Source organism: Mustela nivalis (genome assembly GCF_964662115.1).
Source record: "Mustela nivalis genome assembly, contig: HAP1_SCAFFOLD_2793, whole genome shotgun sequence".
Classification (NCBI taxonomy): domain Eukaryota; kingdom Metazoa; phylum Chordata; class Mammalia; order Carnivora; family Mustelidae; genus Mustela; species Mustela nivalis.
In genome coordinates, this window is record NW_028133872.1 from 1 (window position 1) to 15,317 (window position 15,317).

General features: G+C 41.0%; 1 long non-coding RNA gene across 2 annotated transcripts in view; it reads right to left on the bottom strand.

The window, feature by feature from the left end:
• Positions 1 to 2,241: 2,241 nt before the first annotated feature.
• The window catches only part of LOC309858562, a 33,683-nt gene continuing 20,607 nt past the window's right edge, over positions 2,242 to 15,317 (bottom strand). The window contains exons 2-6 of one of the 2 annotated variants that reach the window (XR_014308244.1): positions 9,016 to 9,051; positions 6,397 to 6,435; positions 6,254 to 6,277; positions 4,208 to 4,246; positions 2,242 to 2,284 (exon numbers count right to left, since the gene is read on the bottom strand). This is a non-coding gene — a long non-coding RNA (uncharacterized lncRNA). Of the gene's footprint in view, positions 2,285 to 4,207; positions 4,247 to 6,253; positions 6,278 to 6,387; positions 6,436 to 9,015; positions 9,052 to 15,317 lie in introns of both variants that reach the window. The other variant, XR_014308245.1, reaches the window with a different exon arrangement.

Genomic DNA, 15,317 nt, shown 5'->3' on the forward strand with positions numbered 1-15,317 from the left:
GGTTTGACTCCTGCAAAGAAAACAACCCAGCCGGTTAAACATGTCAACACCTACACTTACATCCTACATTGTCAAGAGAATTCACAAATTTAGGCATCAAATGTGGACCAAAAATATTTTAAGTTGGGTATCATTGGCTGGATGAATTCCACAAAGAGTAGTGCAACAAGAGACTTTTCATTTCGTAGCTGCCCAGCTATACAGCTTGACTCTTTACTACTCCTTATTATGTCACTGTCTAATTCCCTACTTCTCCCTCAAAATTTTTGTTGTCCCATTCCCAATTAAGCCCTCTCCCGCCTGACATAAAAAGAACAGTATGAAGGCAAATCGAGCATAGAGACTTTAAATGCAATAGCCCTTACTCATAGATCCTCCTTCCTTTCCTGGGTAGGGGAGTCCTTGAACGCTCTAATGCTGCTCTTATTTCCTTATGCAAATATATTAAGAAATAACAGCAGTGTCATGATGTCATTGCACCTAGGCAAAAACCACAAAATTCAAAACTATTTGCTCAACAACCACCATATTCTACAGGTTTTGGAAGGCTGCAGATACAGACCCTGCCCTCCACGAGTGTGCAATCGAGTAAGTGATGGTGGCCGGTAAATAAAAAAGTTATAGTGAGGGCAAAATGGAGGGAAGGCCAGGACAAGAGACCACACAGGCATACAAAGGAGGGAGAGACGAATGGGAGATGAAATAAGCCATGTTAGAACCAAAAACTTCATACATAGTCACCTGAAAAACACTGCATCCTTTGGTGAAAAGAGAAGTGCATCTCTTCTTTGGACTTGAAGAGAGCTCCAGGCTTACTCCCCTAAAAATCTTGCCTTAATTTCATCCTTGTGGTGAAGTGTATGAAATCTATAGTAAATGAGGGGCAAATGCTGATAACACATTAAGCAAAGTGCCAAGGGGAAAAGACTGTTACATTAAGGAATATTTTGCTGTCCCTGTTAGGTCTGGCTTGGTCAGAGTTATGTATGCAATGCCCGACTGCTATTTTATTTCCATTGTACTTTAGAAGTGCATAATTTTTTTTCTTAAGAGAACGAGTTTGGACACAAACTAAAATTAGAACTTGTGTTAGTGCATGTGAAATGGTTTCTGCCAGAACAATCTGGGTGACGTCTGCTGTAGAGGTATCATGCTTCAACTAAGAGTTTTGATTCTGTGAACAAACTGAATTTAGGTGCCACAAGGTACCCTACATATAGAATTGGATATTGTTTCATAGCAATGTTACCCACGCCAAAATAGAAATTTCATTTTGAATATACCTGCTTTAGATGGTGGGTAGTAATGCTTTAAATGTTCTCTACAATCCTTGGTCTACTGTTCACTCAGTGTTACCTTCCATCTCTCATCTTTCTCTAAATTTTTAGCACCTTTGTTTCCAGCGATGTGTGTCTTTTGCTGCTCAAGAACCCTGAGAATTTTCTTTCCCATTCTTAGGGCTTATCTGTAATTTCCCCCGAGTACATGACCATAGGTCATCCTTTAAATCATGAGTAAGAAAACTTTATAAAGGGTCAAAAATAAATATTTTAGGTTTTGTGGGCCATATAGTCTCTGTCACAACTACTCGACTCTCCTGTTCATTGTACCGGAAAAGTAGCCATAGATAACATGTAAACAAACGGGCATGGCAGTGTCCCAATAAAACTTTATTTACAAAAACAGGCAGTGGGCCGTATTTGCCCCGCAGACCACAGTTTGCCAACCCCTATTTTAAATCAACCAGAAGCCTTTGTTAAGCAAATCGTGTATTCCTACTCTTGCACAAGGTACATAAAGTACATCCCTTTATTTGATTTCAAAAGAGTTTGAGGTTGACTCCTCTAAGAAACCTTCCCTCATAAATTACATCCCATCGATAACCACTAGCACCAGCCCTTTTATTTCCCATGCTTCTTAACCATGTCAGAAACACCTGTGTTATGATTTGCCTTTATCTGCATACATGTTGGTGTTAGTTATCTCTTTATCTGCCTTATCTCTCCCCAAACTAGAAGATTCTGAAGGGTGGGCACTGTGTAACATCGTGAGTATATAGCCTAGACACTTAGTACAACTTTCAGGTACCCAGTGCATAAACATCTATTCATTAAGAACAGATTTCATTTTAAAAGGTAGGAAAAAAGAGAAAGAAAACATAAAAACCAGCCATTTGTTTTTTACTTTACTTTACTTTACTTATAAAAAAGAAAAAAGTCTTGATATTGATAATAAATCATACCTGATGCATTGAAGGTTTTTACTATAGTGATTTTAGTTTTTTCTGCAAAGAAGCAATTTAAATATTAGAGCAGAACTGTTGCTTGTTTTTAAAAACCAATTTGCCATGAGTAGCATTTTAGTGAAGTGCTAAGAAAATCATACTGTTGACACATTTTGGCCACTATGGCTTTTCCCGGCAGCAGAATAAAGGGAAATCACGTACCCAGATCCTATAGCATTGAACTAGGGTGGGTGTGGGCTTTGGATTCCCATGTTTACCCAGTTCTCTCCCACCCATTACGCACCCCACTGTTTGTGCCATTCTACTGCGGTTTCCACGTGCTGCTGCTAGACAAATTAATGTGCAGTTACACTTCAGATATGTAGAATTAAGCCACTCTCAGGACCTTCAGGTGACAGGTTGCAAAGAAAAGGTGGTTCAGAATAAAACTTAATGGAAACATAAGACCTAAAATACTGCATACTCTATAATCAAGAAAATGTCCTGCTATTTTCTCTAGGAGCTAACATAATATTACCGCTATTACATCCGTAGATATAATTATTCTCAAAGAGGCTGAAACACTCGACTACGGTTGTACAATAAGGTCACAGCAGAACCAGGACAGAATTGTTCAAACCGCAGGCCAATAGGAACATGCTCTGAAGAAGCAAGCCTTAGAAATGGCTTCCCCAGAGTATGTTGGGTTCATTTCTCAGATAACAGAGAACCAGGTTTAGAAATCCTGGCCCTAAGGATGGCCAATTAGAAGAGGCTGCGATCGGGGCACAGATTTGCAAAGGTCTGTCTGCCTGGGTGAGTGGCAAATTCTGAAGAGAACACAAAGCTCAGATCTTGGAGAAGCACTTAAGAATGATAACGTTACACTACCAGCTTCTGAAACCTCGATTGTGTTATGTGTGACTGATGAGTTCCCGTTTTAGTGTGTGACGGACTCATGGGTAATGGCTGGTGGTAATTACGGATGCTGACAGTATTTTGCATTATCGTATAGTATTTGGTTTGCCCCGATACTGTCCTTCCCAGAGCAAACAAAACACATCTGTGATATGAACTTCCGGTTCTAGAAACAAAAGTGCTTTTGGGGAAAAATGTTCAACCTCTCTAATCGAGAATGTAAAACAGAACCTACTGAATTGAAAGCTCTGATAATATGTGAGATAGTCTCAGCTCTCAGCAAAGGTACTTTTTTAATAGAAATTGTTGCAATGAACATCCTTGTGCCTCATTCACTGCTGACAGGAACGTTGCTGGGTACAAGCTTTCAAGAGGGTAAGTGAGCAGTGTATCTAACAAGGACCTTAAAATACTCGCCAACTGCTAACCCACTACATCCAATCCTTAGAATGCTTCCTATGGAAATCGGGAATGAATGCAAAATGTTGGCACAAGGATGTTCATTGCAACAATTTCTATTAAAAAAGTATAAACAGCTTTAAGAATGTTCAACATATGGTACACAATGGAATATTATCAAGTCATTAATAGTAATGGACAGTGGAAAATACTTATAATTTAATATGAAATCAAAAGGGCAAAACATAAAAATCTATATATACTATGACTATTGTGTAAAAGACAGACGGACACACACACACACTGCATATGTATATATGATCATGAATGGAAATATACCAAATGATTAACAGTAACAGTCTTAGAAAAGTAATATTAGAGATTATTTCTATTTTTTTCACTATATTTTTCTATATTCTCCATTTGTTATGAGCTAAGATACATTACTATTACAATTTTTTAAAGTTATTTTAAACGGAGGGAGTTCAGGAAAATGATAACACCAGAATGACACTATCAAAGTGAAATGAGTAGTAAATCAACAATTGAAGACACAGGAAGTAGGCAAGGAGACAACATTTAACAACCCAGAAGGCTGACCACACAAGTGAGAAACCCAAGAAGGCAGAGGACAAGCTATTATATTTAGAAAGAACTTGATATTACCTGTTTTGTTTAAAGTGGATAATACACTCGAAGTAGCATCTGAAATAAAGTAATGAAAATTAAGCTTAATTATTGATACGCTTAATGAACACATACATCTTCTAGATTCCTTAAACATTTAACTTTTCCCCAAATCCTAGAGAAGCTAGAGAGTTTTGCGAAAGCCAGCTGACACTATCAAATGTATTTGCTGCCCATCCCGCCACACACTAACCATTCTCCAAACCCCAGACACAAGTATTCATTCTTTTTTTTTTTCTTTAAAGATTTTATTTATTTATTTGACAGAGGGAGAGAGATCACAAGCAGGCAGAGAGGCAGAGGGAAGCAGGCTCCCTGCTGAGCAGAGTCTCCGATGTGGGGCTCGATCCCAGGACGCTGAGATCATGACCTGAGCCGAAGGCAGTGGCTTAACCCACTGAGCCACCCAGGTGCCCCAAGTATTCATTCTTTTAAAATGTGTTTCCCAAACACAGGTGATGTGTCTAAAACACAGCAACACTTCTATGATTATTAGATTTAAATAAATTCATTTATGTTGTTTAATAGGTTATCCCTTTTACACTCCATTATAGTGCAAGTCCCTAAGGGATATATTTCCAGTTGATACCAACTTTAATATACAGCCCTGCGGATGCCTGATGGTACACTCCTACAAAGCAATCTTTAAGTAGCTTTGGCTTAAAATTAAACTTCTTAAACATTATATTTAACTGACTTTTAGGGGGAAAAAAAACCTCATTTTGATCTTATTTCCCTTAAAATTCCATTGAAAATCTATTCTAACTGCTATTTCTTTAAATAGAAATAATAGTGTCATTTATTATTCTGGATGAAACCTTAAGGGGGAAAAGTACATATTATCACACTTAAAAATCCACATACAATGGATCTAAAAACTACGGCCAAAGCTATTTTGAAGATGTTCTTTCACTTTAAAAAGTAATTAAATGTAGGGGTGCCTGGGTGGCTCAGTCTGTTAAGCATCTGCCTTCGGCTCAGGTCATGATCCCCAGGTCCTGGGATGGAGCCCCACATGGGGCTTCCTCCCCCTCTCCCACTCCCCCTGCTTGTGTTCCCCCTCTTGCTGTGTCTCTGTGAAATAAATAAAAAAGCAAATCTTTACAAAGTAATTCAATATAAAAAACAGTAATATCTAGCCCGTCCTATTAAACCAAATATGAATTTAAACCAGTCTTGATCGGTGTGAACTTCATCTAGGATCCATTGGCTCCTTAACCACCAAGAGATTTCTATTTTAACTAAGTAAGGGGCTGTGGAAAGGGTTAGGTTTGAGCTGCACAAAGCTGAAGGCCGCCTACCCACAGAGGGGACCGCTGAGAACGCGCCCGGTCCGCCTCCCTCAGACACAGCCCACTTCTCTGGAGTGACGAAGAAGCTGGGTTTTTCTCTTTATGTCGTGCTACTTAAGAATTGATAAAATCATCTGTAGGGGTGCTTGGGTGGCTCAGTGGGTTAAAGCCTCTGCCTTCGGCTCAGATCATGATCCCAGAGTTCTGGGATCGAGCCCCACATCGGGCTCTCTGCTTAGCAGGGAGTCTGCTTCCTCTTCTCTCTCTCTCTCTCTCTCTCTCTCTCTCTCTCTGCCTACCTCTCTGCCTACTTGTGATTCTGTCAAATAAATAAATAAAATCTTTAAAAAAAAAAAAAAAAAGGGTGATCTTTGAACACTCCATGCCGAATCACTGAAGTCACTGGATGTGCTTTCCACATTTAAACAATCTGTCATATAAAATGTGCTGGCATTGTGTTGGAAAGCAAGAGAAATAGGGTACTCCAAATGGGATCAGCATTTCTTCTTTTTCACAGAGCAGTTAGCGTGGTGGGGGGCTGGACTCCTTCCATAAGAATGTTTTCATTTAACCAAGAACTTCAGGGTACTCTCCAGAGTCAACAGATTCGGGGATTTGATTTGGGGTGTTTTTCCTTCAGCGTATTTGAATACAAAAACCTTCGACACCACTCATTATACTTATATTCATATTAAGGGTTATCAATTTTCACTTGCTTCAGAAAAATTCTTACCATTTAGGCTTGTAGTTTCAACCTCTTTTGTCCCGAGGGAGGGGGAAGGAACCAATAAAAGGCATAATTAAATCTAAAACTTAACAAATTGGGCTAAAACTAGGTTTGAATTTTTTTTTTTTTCAAAATCTTGCCTGGAGTACCATTGGTGTAGGGGACAAAACCAACAAAAGACGATTCAACTGCAAGAAGAAAAAACAAAAAATTTTCAAATTAATATTTTGAAACAATTATTTATTGAATTCTAAAGAGTTAAAACTTTTGAGATAGAATTATGAAAAGAAGTAGACAACATGCTATCAGACCAATATGAATCTCCAAGCCCCATAATCTCTCAGAGACTATACACTTAACCAGAGAATTGCAGAGAAAGAACCCCAAGGAATGAAATAAACACATCTGTCTCATTTTACAGACAAAGAACTTGAGACTCATCCTTCAAAGCCTGCTCCTACCTATGGAATATTACGGAAATAAGTTTTGGAACCACAGCAAAATATGTGACATACCACTTCCAAATTTTTTCAGCCAGAGAATTCAAGAAAACATTTTATACTTTGAATAATTGTCAAACTACAATTGTGAAATATATGAGCACGTTGGCTCCACTCTGTTTTAGTAATGCCTGGCACTCTTCCCATTGTGAATGGATTTAAAAAACAAAAAACAAAAAACTTTGCTATCACTCAGTACAGTACCACCTAACACATTTTCCTGGTAAGTTATTTTAAAATATGGCTGCTATTAAGACAATCAAGTTCTAAATTTCCCATGGAGTAAATACACTTACGCTAAGAGGTCAATCTACTACACACACTTTGCATGTTTAAGTATTAAAAAGATCCTATGGCTTGACTTCTACATATACACAGGAAAAATAAATGCAAACATTTTACAAGTAACACAAGCTCTGCTGCAGGAGGCAGACTGATATATTCAGTGGGTTAAGGACCACATTTGGGTGTGTCAAGGCACTTGGCTGTCCTGTCTTAGACTGCTCATGCATTGGCTGAAACACACACACCCTGTCTTACATTATTGCTTTCATAGTTTGTCATTGACTTTTTTTTTTTTTAATCACCAAGGATATTTCTCAAGAAATAAGACGGTTTCTGAGCAATAAGATTCAAAGTGTGGGTATGGAATCCTTTGCTGTTGGGACAAAACAAAATAACTGGCCAAAGCTGGTTTTTTAATGAATGAGTATCCGCTCTTCTGAAAGGTGATGAGTGGTGAGAAGAGGCCTAGAAAGCACAAGCCCCTGCCGGTCCCTGGATGTGTTCCGGCTGTTCCGTTCCGGTTAGTGTGGCTCTCCCCCGGGGAACCCAGGACCCAGGCTTTGACTGAAATCGGTGGGTGCCTCCAAATCTCCATATCCTCTATTTCCATGCAAACAGGATTTTGCTAAGATATTACCATCATTAAGTCAGATGATGGCTACTGTACTAGGAGAAAAATACAGTGGTTCATTGCACCCTAGGAACCTTTAACAGCAAGGGGGCAAATTGGCACAGTCCAAAAAGCTTGGGCTTCGAAGGCTTGCAGTCCTGGTCTGAATCTTCACCCCATCCCCTTATCACTCAGAATAATGATTGTTATTACTTCTTGCGGGTTTACTCTGGGCCAGGTGCATAGGTCATCTCCTTTCACCTTCATGACTACTTACGAAGCAGATAGTATTACATTCCCCGATTTATACATGAAGCAACTGAGGCCCAGAAAAGTGAAGAAACTTGCCCAAAGTCACACAGCTAAGCAATGGGATGTGGAGGGTGGTGTCCAAGCTCAAACACGAGTAGTTTGCTTCCACAGAATGTGTGAACATGAGCAAGTTTTATCCTCTCTGACCCTCAGTTTCCTCGTCTAGAATGTGGATATAGTAATTCCTATACTGCAAGACTGGAAGCTGAACGAGATGTCCGGAGACTCCTAAGCATGTGGTATGTCCACAAGAAGTTAACAGCTATTGTTACTAATTTCATTTAAATGAATTAACAGCAGCAGCTCATTTTCATACAACTAAGGATAGAATGTGAATGGACTGGCTCCTTACCATAAAAGATCGTTCTACAATATACGGTATACCAGAAAGAACACAGAAGGAGGCGGCAAAAAAGCCACGTGCTGCCTGTGCCTGATGGGGGCAGGGAGTTGTGTGACCTTGGGTAAGTTACTGGGGCTTCACTGTCCCATCGGCTCTCACCATATGGGGCTAGACCACTTTATCCCTGACTTCCGGTTCTGGTTCCAGCTAGCAGTCGTGAATGTGGGCTCTAGTCCTGGTTCCTGCCAACAGGGTCCTAGTTGAAAAATTTCTCTTGATTGCCTTCCCATTCTCAGGAGGGCTAAGCCCTCAGAAGTCCTTTGAAAAGTATTTGTTCAGAAGTGCCTGAGGAAGTATACTGAAGAGAACATCTCATGCCTCAAATATACAGGAACACTGGGCAGGTTTATGTTCTTAATACTCTACGGGAGACCTATGAACAAGAATACTAAAAATAACGTTGAAGAACTTAAGCAGTTCCCCAAACGAAAACCCACAATTTATTCCTCAGCTTTGTCCATATATGTGGGGGCACCAATTTGCCTGTCCTCTTGTCTGTGTTCGCTATTGACTTTTCAGGTGTAGGTTTAATGACAGAATTAAATCAACCTGCATGGAGAAAAGCAATTTTGCTAGACCTGACCTCATGCCCTATTGCGTGAGGAACATTGAGGCTATTTTCCTGAAATTACCCAAAGCCGTGAAATAACAGTCTTACCAGATGGTGATAACAGACTGGAATTATCAGCATTATCTGTTGAGGAAAAAGGTGATTTAAAGTTAGTTTAGTTTGTGCATGAATTTGTAGATGAACAGCTTGAACAGGAGCAAATGGAAAACGAATTGCAAATAGCTACCAAAAGAGGGCACTGTATGACTTTACAATTATTTCCAAAGGCCTGTCGTCAGTACTTCTCGACTCAATTCTCTCCAGACACATACATCTCTGGTGAAGCAATTCTTCCAGTTTAACCTTTGACAGTGCTCTCTGTATTCTGTCAAATAATGATTTAGTATATTTGAAACTGAAAATGATGACTGAGAACTTCAGTTGTTGGCTGGTATTCATTAAAATTTGTACAAGTAAAGGGGCGCCCGGATGGTTCAGTCAGTGAAGCGTCGAACTGTGTTTCCACTCAGGTCATGATCTCAGGGTAGTGGGATCAATCCCAACCCCCTCAGCAGGGAGTCTGCTTAAGACGCTCTCTCTCCCTCTCCCGCTGTTCCTCTCCTCTTGGGCTCTCCGCCTCTCCAAAACAAAAAAAGTTTAAAAAAAATCTTTTTCGAAAAACAATCTGTGAAAGTAAAGGTATAGGGGCGCCTGGGTGGCTTGGTGGGTTAAAGCCTCTGCCTTCAGCTCAGGTCATGATTCCAGGGTCCTGGGATCGAGGCCCGCATCGGGCTCTTTGCTCAGCAGGGAGCCTGCTTCCTCCTCTCTCTGCCTGCCTCTCTGCCTGCTTGTGATCTCTGTCAAATAAATAAATAAAATCTTTTTTTTTAAAAAAAGATATATATGCATAAATGAAACTTCCATTAACTGTGCTTCCTTGTATGCCTATCTGCACAGCCTTCCTGTTATGCCTAGCAAGCCGCTACTTCTTTCTTAGGAGTTAAACCCCATCAGATGCCTCTGCGTTTATAAACTACAAGAACTGCTGTTACCTACTTTCAGAGGATGTTCAGATCCCCTTAAAAGGAATTCTATTTTTTCCTCTCTGAAAAACAACACACACTTACTAGCACAACCCGAGATAAATTACAGATAATAAACAAAAAAGAAAATTAAAACTACCTATAATTTCACCACCCAAATATAAATGACATTAATATTTTGGCATATATGCTTTGCTCTCTCTATGTTTATATGTATATCTACATATGTATATAGATTTATGAATAATATATGTGTATATATATGTGTTTATATGTATGAGAAAGTTCATATCACATCAATGATTTGTATCCCAATTTTTCTCTTGACAGTATATCCTGAACATTCTTCTCTATCATTAAACAATTTTCCACAATACTTAACTTGTGGTCACTGTATAGCACTTTAGTGACTGGATATACCATTAATTTATACCACAAATTTCATTTTAGTGGTACAGTTTTCCATGATTATCAACAATGTTGAAATAAATACTTTTGGCTAGGGGCACCCAGGTGGCTCAGTTGTTAAGCATCTGCCTTCAGATCAGGTCATAACCCCAGGGTGCTGGGATTGAGCCCCAAATCGGGCTCTCTGCTTGGCCGGGAGTCTGCTTCTCCCTCTACCTCTCCCCTGCTTGTGTTCCCTCTCTTGGTGTTTTCCTCTGTCAAATAAATAAATAAAATCTTTAAAAAATATATTTTTGGCTAAATTTTTGCAACACATCCTTGGCTGTGTCCCTCAGAAATTCCTTGATTTTATGTGTTAATAAAAAATTTAAAAATTAAAAAAAAAAAAAGAAATTCCTTGATTTTGGCTGCCAAAATGCCCTATAGGAAACAAACCAATTCAGACAGCCCTCTGCAGCCATGAACGCTGCTCTCCCGAACTCTCATCCATGTGTGGTATTACCTTGAAAGTTTTAAATTTTTTTAATTACAGAGGGAGGAAAGATTATTTCTATAGAGGTATCTTGAAATACAATTTTAAAAATAATATGTATGTTTGGGGGATGCTGGGGTGGCTCAGTAGGCTGGGCGTCTCTTGATTTCGGCTCCGGTCACAATCTTGGAGTTGTGGGATCAAGCCCCATGCCCACTCAGTAGAGTGACTGCTTGAGATTCTCTCTCCTTGTCCCTCTGCCCAGCTCAAAAGTGCTCTCGCTAAGAGAAATAAATTGATCTTTAAAAGGGGGGGGGGGCGCCTGGGTGGCTCAGTGGGTTAAGCATCTGTCTTCAGCTCAGGTCATGATCCCAAGGTCCTGGGATCGAGCCCCGCATCGGGCTCTCTGCTCAGCAGGGAGCCTTCTCCCCCCAGCCCTCCGCCTGCCTCTCTGCCTACCTGTGATCTCTGTCAAGTAAATAAATAAAAAAAATCCTTTTAAAAAAATAAAGAATACGTATGTTTGGAAACTAAAATTGCACAGTGAAACATACCTGGTAGGTAGGCTCCACAAGCCTATTTTTCCGAAGTGGTGGTAGGGTACTGGGATCATGAAAACACACTTGAGCTTAAAAGCAAGACCGATTGAATGTTCAAGTTCCCAACTGTGCTGCAGCCAACAAGGCAAGCGTATGCAGAGTGGTCAGTGCCTCGATGCCTCAATTGAATTGGAAGCGCCTCCTCTTATTTCTCTGTCCTTCAGTATCTCCCTCAGGCTACTTTAATATTCCACCAATTAAAGAGTCAGTCGAGGGGCACCTGGGTGGCTCAGTGGGTTAAAGCCTCTGCCTTCGGCTCGGTTCATGATCCCAGGGTCCTGGAATCAAGCCCCGCATCAGGCTCTCTGTTCAGTGGGGAGCCTGCTTCCTCCTCTCTGCCTGCCTCTCTGCCTACTTGTGATCTCTGTCTGTCAAATAAATAAATAAAATCCTTAAACAGTCTGTCGAGTTAACAAGAGCTTAATTTTTTAAATACTCTTGGGAGCACTAAGGGAAAATCACTTGTTCACACCTTGGTATGAATTACCTCCAGTTGGCTGAATTCTTCTAATTATGTAGTAAAGACCTACCATACTGGGCCATGCTGAAAAGTACTGGGAAGAATCAACATTCAAGTATGGGCTCCTCTGAGAAGGACACGTACCAGTGTGGGCAGGGGAGGTGAAGTGGGCCGGGAATGTGCCACGGGCCGGGAAGAGCATGAGGGCCCTGAGAAGAGATCGGTAACAGGAAAGCAGGGTGGAGACTGATGTCTGAGGCCAGCAGAGGCTTATACTGCTGCCTCTACAATTTTGCCCAGGGGCTGACCATAGCTGCCAATGGTTCCAGCCTCCTTCATTGCCAAATCCCCTGACCCGCAGGCAGAGCTGGCCTCTTCCATCTTGGAACCGTGAAGGGCTCCCAGCAACGATCTACACTGATGAAGGGAGGAAATCTGGCTAATAAAAGCCAGAGATTTTTAAACTCTTTTTGTCCTTTTTTTTCTTTTAGCATTTTTTTTTTCCTAAGGGCCTGACTGCTTAGTGACTAACATTTTATTCACTTTTTTCTGTCTCTCATTACAATCCTCCACATCACGCCTTCTAGTCCAAAATAGAGACGCCCCCCTAGGCCTTGCATTTTCCTGACTATCAGCCTGTTTCTCTTGGGCTCTCTCCTAACTCACTTCCCATTTGTTACAACCAAAGAGGTGGTCGCCATTTCCACTGAGTCATATACTTGAGCTCCATGCCATTCTTAGGAGACAAAACATTTCCATTGTTACAAGGATTCATAAACAAAGAAAAGAAAAACATTTAAATTTTTCAGATTTTCCTTTGGAAACTTACAAAGAGCACATTTTAAAGCATTATTCATTTATTAAGCTCTCATTTAAGTCAATAAATAAAATTCTTGGGGGCGCCTGGGCGGCTCATCAGTTCAATGTCCCACTCTTGGTGTCTGCTCAGGTCATGATCCCAGGGTTGTGGGATCCAGTTGGGGCTCCACGCTCAGTGGGGAGTCTGCTTGAATTTCTCTCTCCCTTGCCTTCTGCTCTTCCCCGCCGTGCTCCCTCTCTCTCTCAAATAAATAAATCTTTTTTTTTAAATTAATAAATAAAATTATTATGATCTGTCTATAAAATTTACTCAGTATGACTCTAGTGATTTTTTTTTAAAACCAAGTACATATATTCCAATTATGATGTCCATGCATATGCTTACAATGAAAGCCAAAGACAGGAACTGGAATCTCAAGAAACCAAACCCTTCAATAGTCTATTACCCTCCGTCACCTCCCTGGCACTTTCTTTCCTCAACCCCAATCCCATGAGGCCAAGTGTGGTCTAAGCACTGCCAAATGAACGCCTTACTGTCTTTGCCTCTCCAACTCCATATATCCCAGAACTCCTTTATCACCAGGCATCATTTCCATACCTTTTGAGTTCTTGAATTTGATGGTGTTACTGGTAACATCTGCCAAATAATTTAAGATGGAAATCTCTGTGTATTAGTTTCCTGTTGTTGCTGTAACACATCACCATGAGCTTAGTGGTTTAAGACAACACAAATGTGTGATGTTAGAGTTCCGTGTCAGGAGTCCAATATGGGTCTCACCAGATGAAAATCAAGGTATCAACAGGCTGCATTCCTTTCTGGAGGCTCTAGGAGGGACTGAGTCCTGCTTATCTGGGTCACTACAGAATTCAGTTCCTTGCAATTGTAGGACCAAGGTAACTCATTTACTTGCTGGATGGAAATTGAGAGCCATTCCCAGATTCTAGAAGCTTCCCACATTTCTTTGTTCATGCCTCATTCTTCCATCTTCAAAGACAGCAACGGTGGGATGGGGTGTTAGGGGCGACTCCTTCACCTGGGGGATCCTTCTCTTTCACTCCTCTGAAGCCTTCTTCCACTTTTCCAACTCCCAGGATTAGATCCTACCCACCCAGGTAATCCATGATAATCTCACACTACTTAACTTCCATCACACCTGCAAAGCCCCTTTTGTTATGTAAGGTAAGATCCTTGCAGATCCTAGGCATTAGGACAGGGACAACATTGAGGAGCCATTATTCTTCCTACCCTACTCAGAAATCCAACTGTTTTTTTAAATTATTATTATAGAAAATATGCAGGGCACCTGGGTGGCTCAGGTGCTTAGGCAACAGCCTTTGGCTCAGGTCATGATCCCGGAGTCCTGGAATCAAGTCCTACATAAGGCTCCCAGCTCCACAGGGAGTCTGCTTCTCCCTTTGACCTTCTCCACTCTCACGCTCTCTCTCACTGTCTCTCTCTCAACTAAATAAATACAATCTTTAAAAAAGAAAGAAAGAAAGAAAGAAAGAAAGAAAGAAAGAAAGAAAGAAAGAAAGAAAGAAAGAATATGTAGGGCACCTGGGTGGCTCAGTCGTTAAGCATCTGCCATGATCCCAGGATGCAGCCCCACCTTGGGCTCCCTGCTCATAGGGAATACTGCTTCTCCCTCTTCCACTCCCCCTGCTTGTGTTCCCTCTCTTGCTGTCTCTCTCTCTCTCTCCCTGTTAAATAAATAAATAAAATCTTTTTGAAAAAGAAAGTATGAGCTGCAAGAAACCACCCTCTGTTGGGAGGGGGGAGGAAATCCCGCACGTGAAGGGCCTGGAAACCTAGAGTTCGTCTCAGCGGTAAAGCTGAGTGTATAAATCACGCACTCACTCTTGGATCCTTACCTGACTCCCCCCCCCCCCCCAGTACTCTTTTCCCGGTAACATGGGGCTATTGCAAGGGACTAAAGCAAGATGGTGTCCATGTGATAACCAGTGGCTGGTGCTTCCTATGAGCCAGCCTTAATGCCTCAATTTGCCCTTATTATTTAATGAACCTACAACTCCATGAGATACGTGAATTCATCACCATCAATCCATTTGAGTGCTTGAGAAACAGTCTGGGCAAGGAGCCCTGGGCCGCTTCAGGAACTCACTGTACAGCTGACATTTGAACGCAGCCAGTCCAATTTCAGAGCCAACCCTGCATCTCTATTCTATCCTGCTTCCAAACACAAACTCTCTTGACCATAAATTAGTATATAAATGTAGGGTATTATTAATGTTCCCTAATTGCTCTCTTATCTGTCCCTTCTTCCCATGACCGCTGTCCCCTTCTAAGCCCAGGCCTTGATAACCTCATATGTGAGTGAAATATTAGAACTCCAGAATCTTCTCATTGGAAAGGATCTTTAATGTTCTTGACATTCACCTTCTTGCCCACTGCAGTAATCCATTCAACACATGCATACCACTGGCTCACGACTCCAGTTTAGCTGCCAGGCAAGCTCTATCCCACTGGCCAGGTAAGTGGAAATCACACTAAATTTTTTGAAAGTTTGAATTACTTACCAACATTTAGAAATCAGATGATTTCAAATGGAATTCCAAATTTTCACCTCTTCCAAATTGGGAGTTTTAGA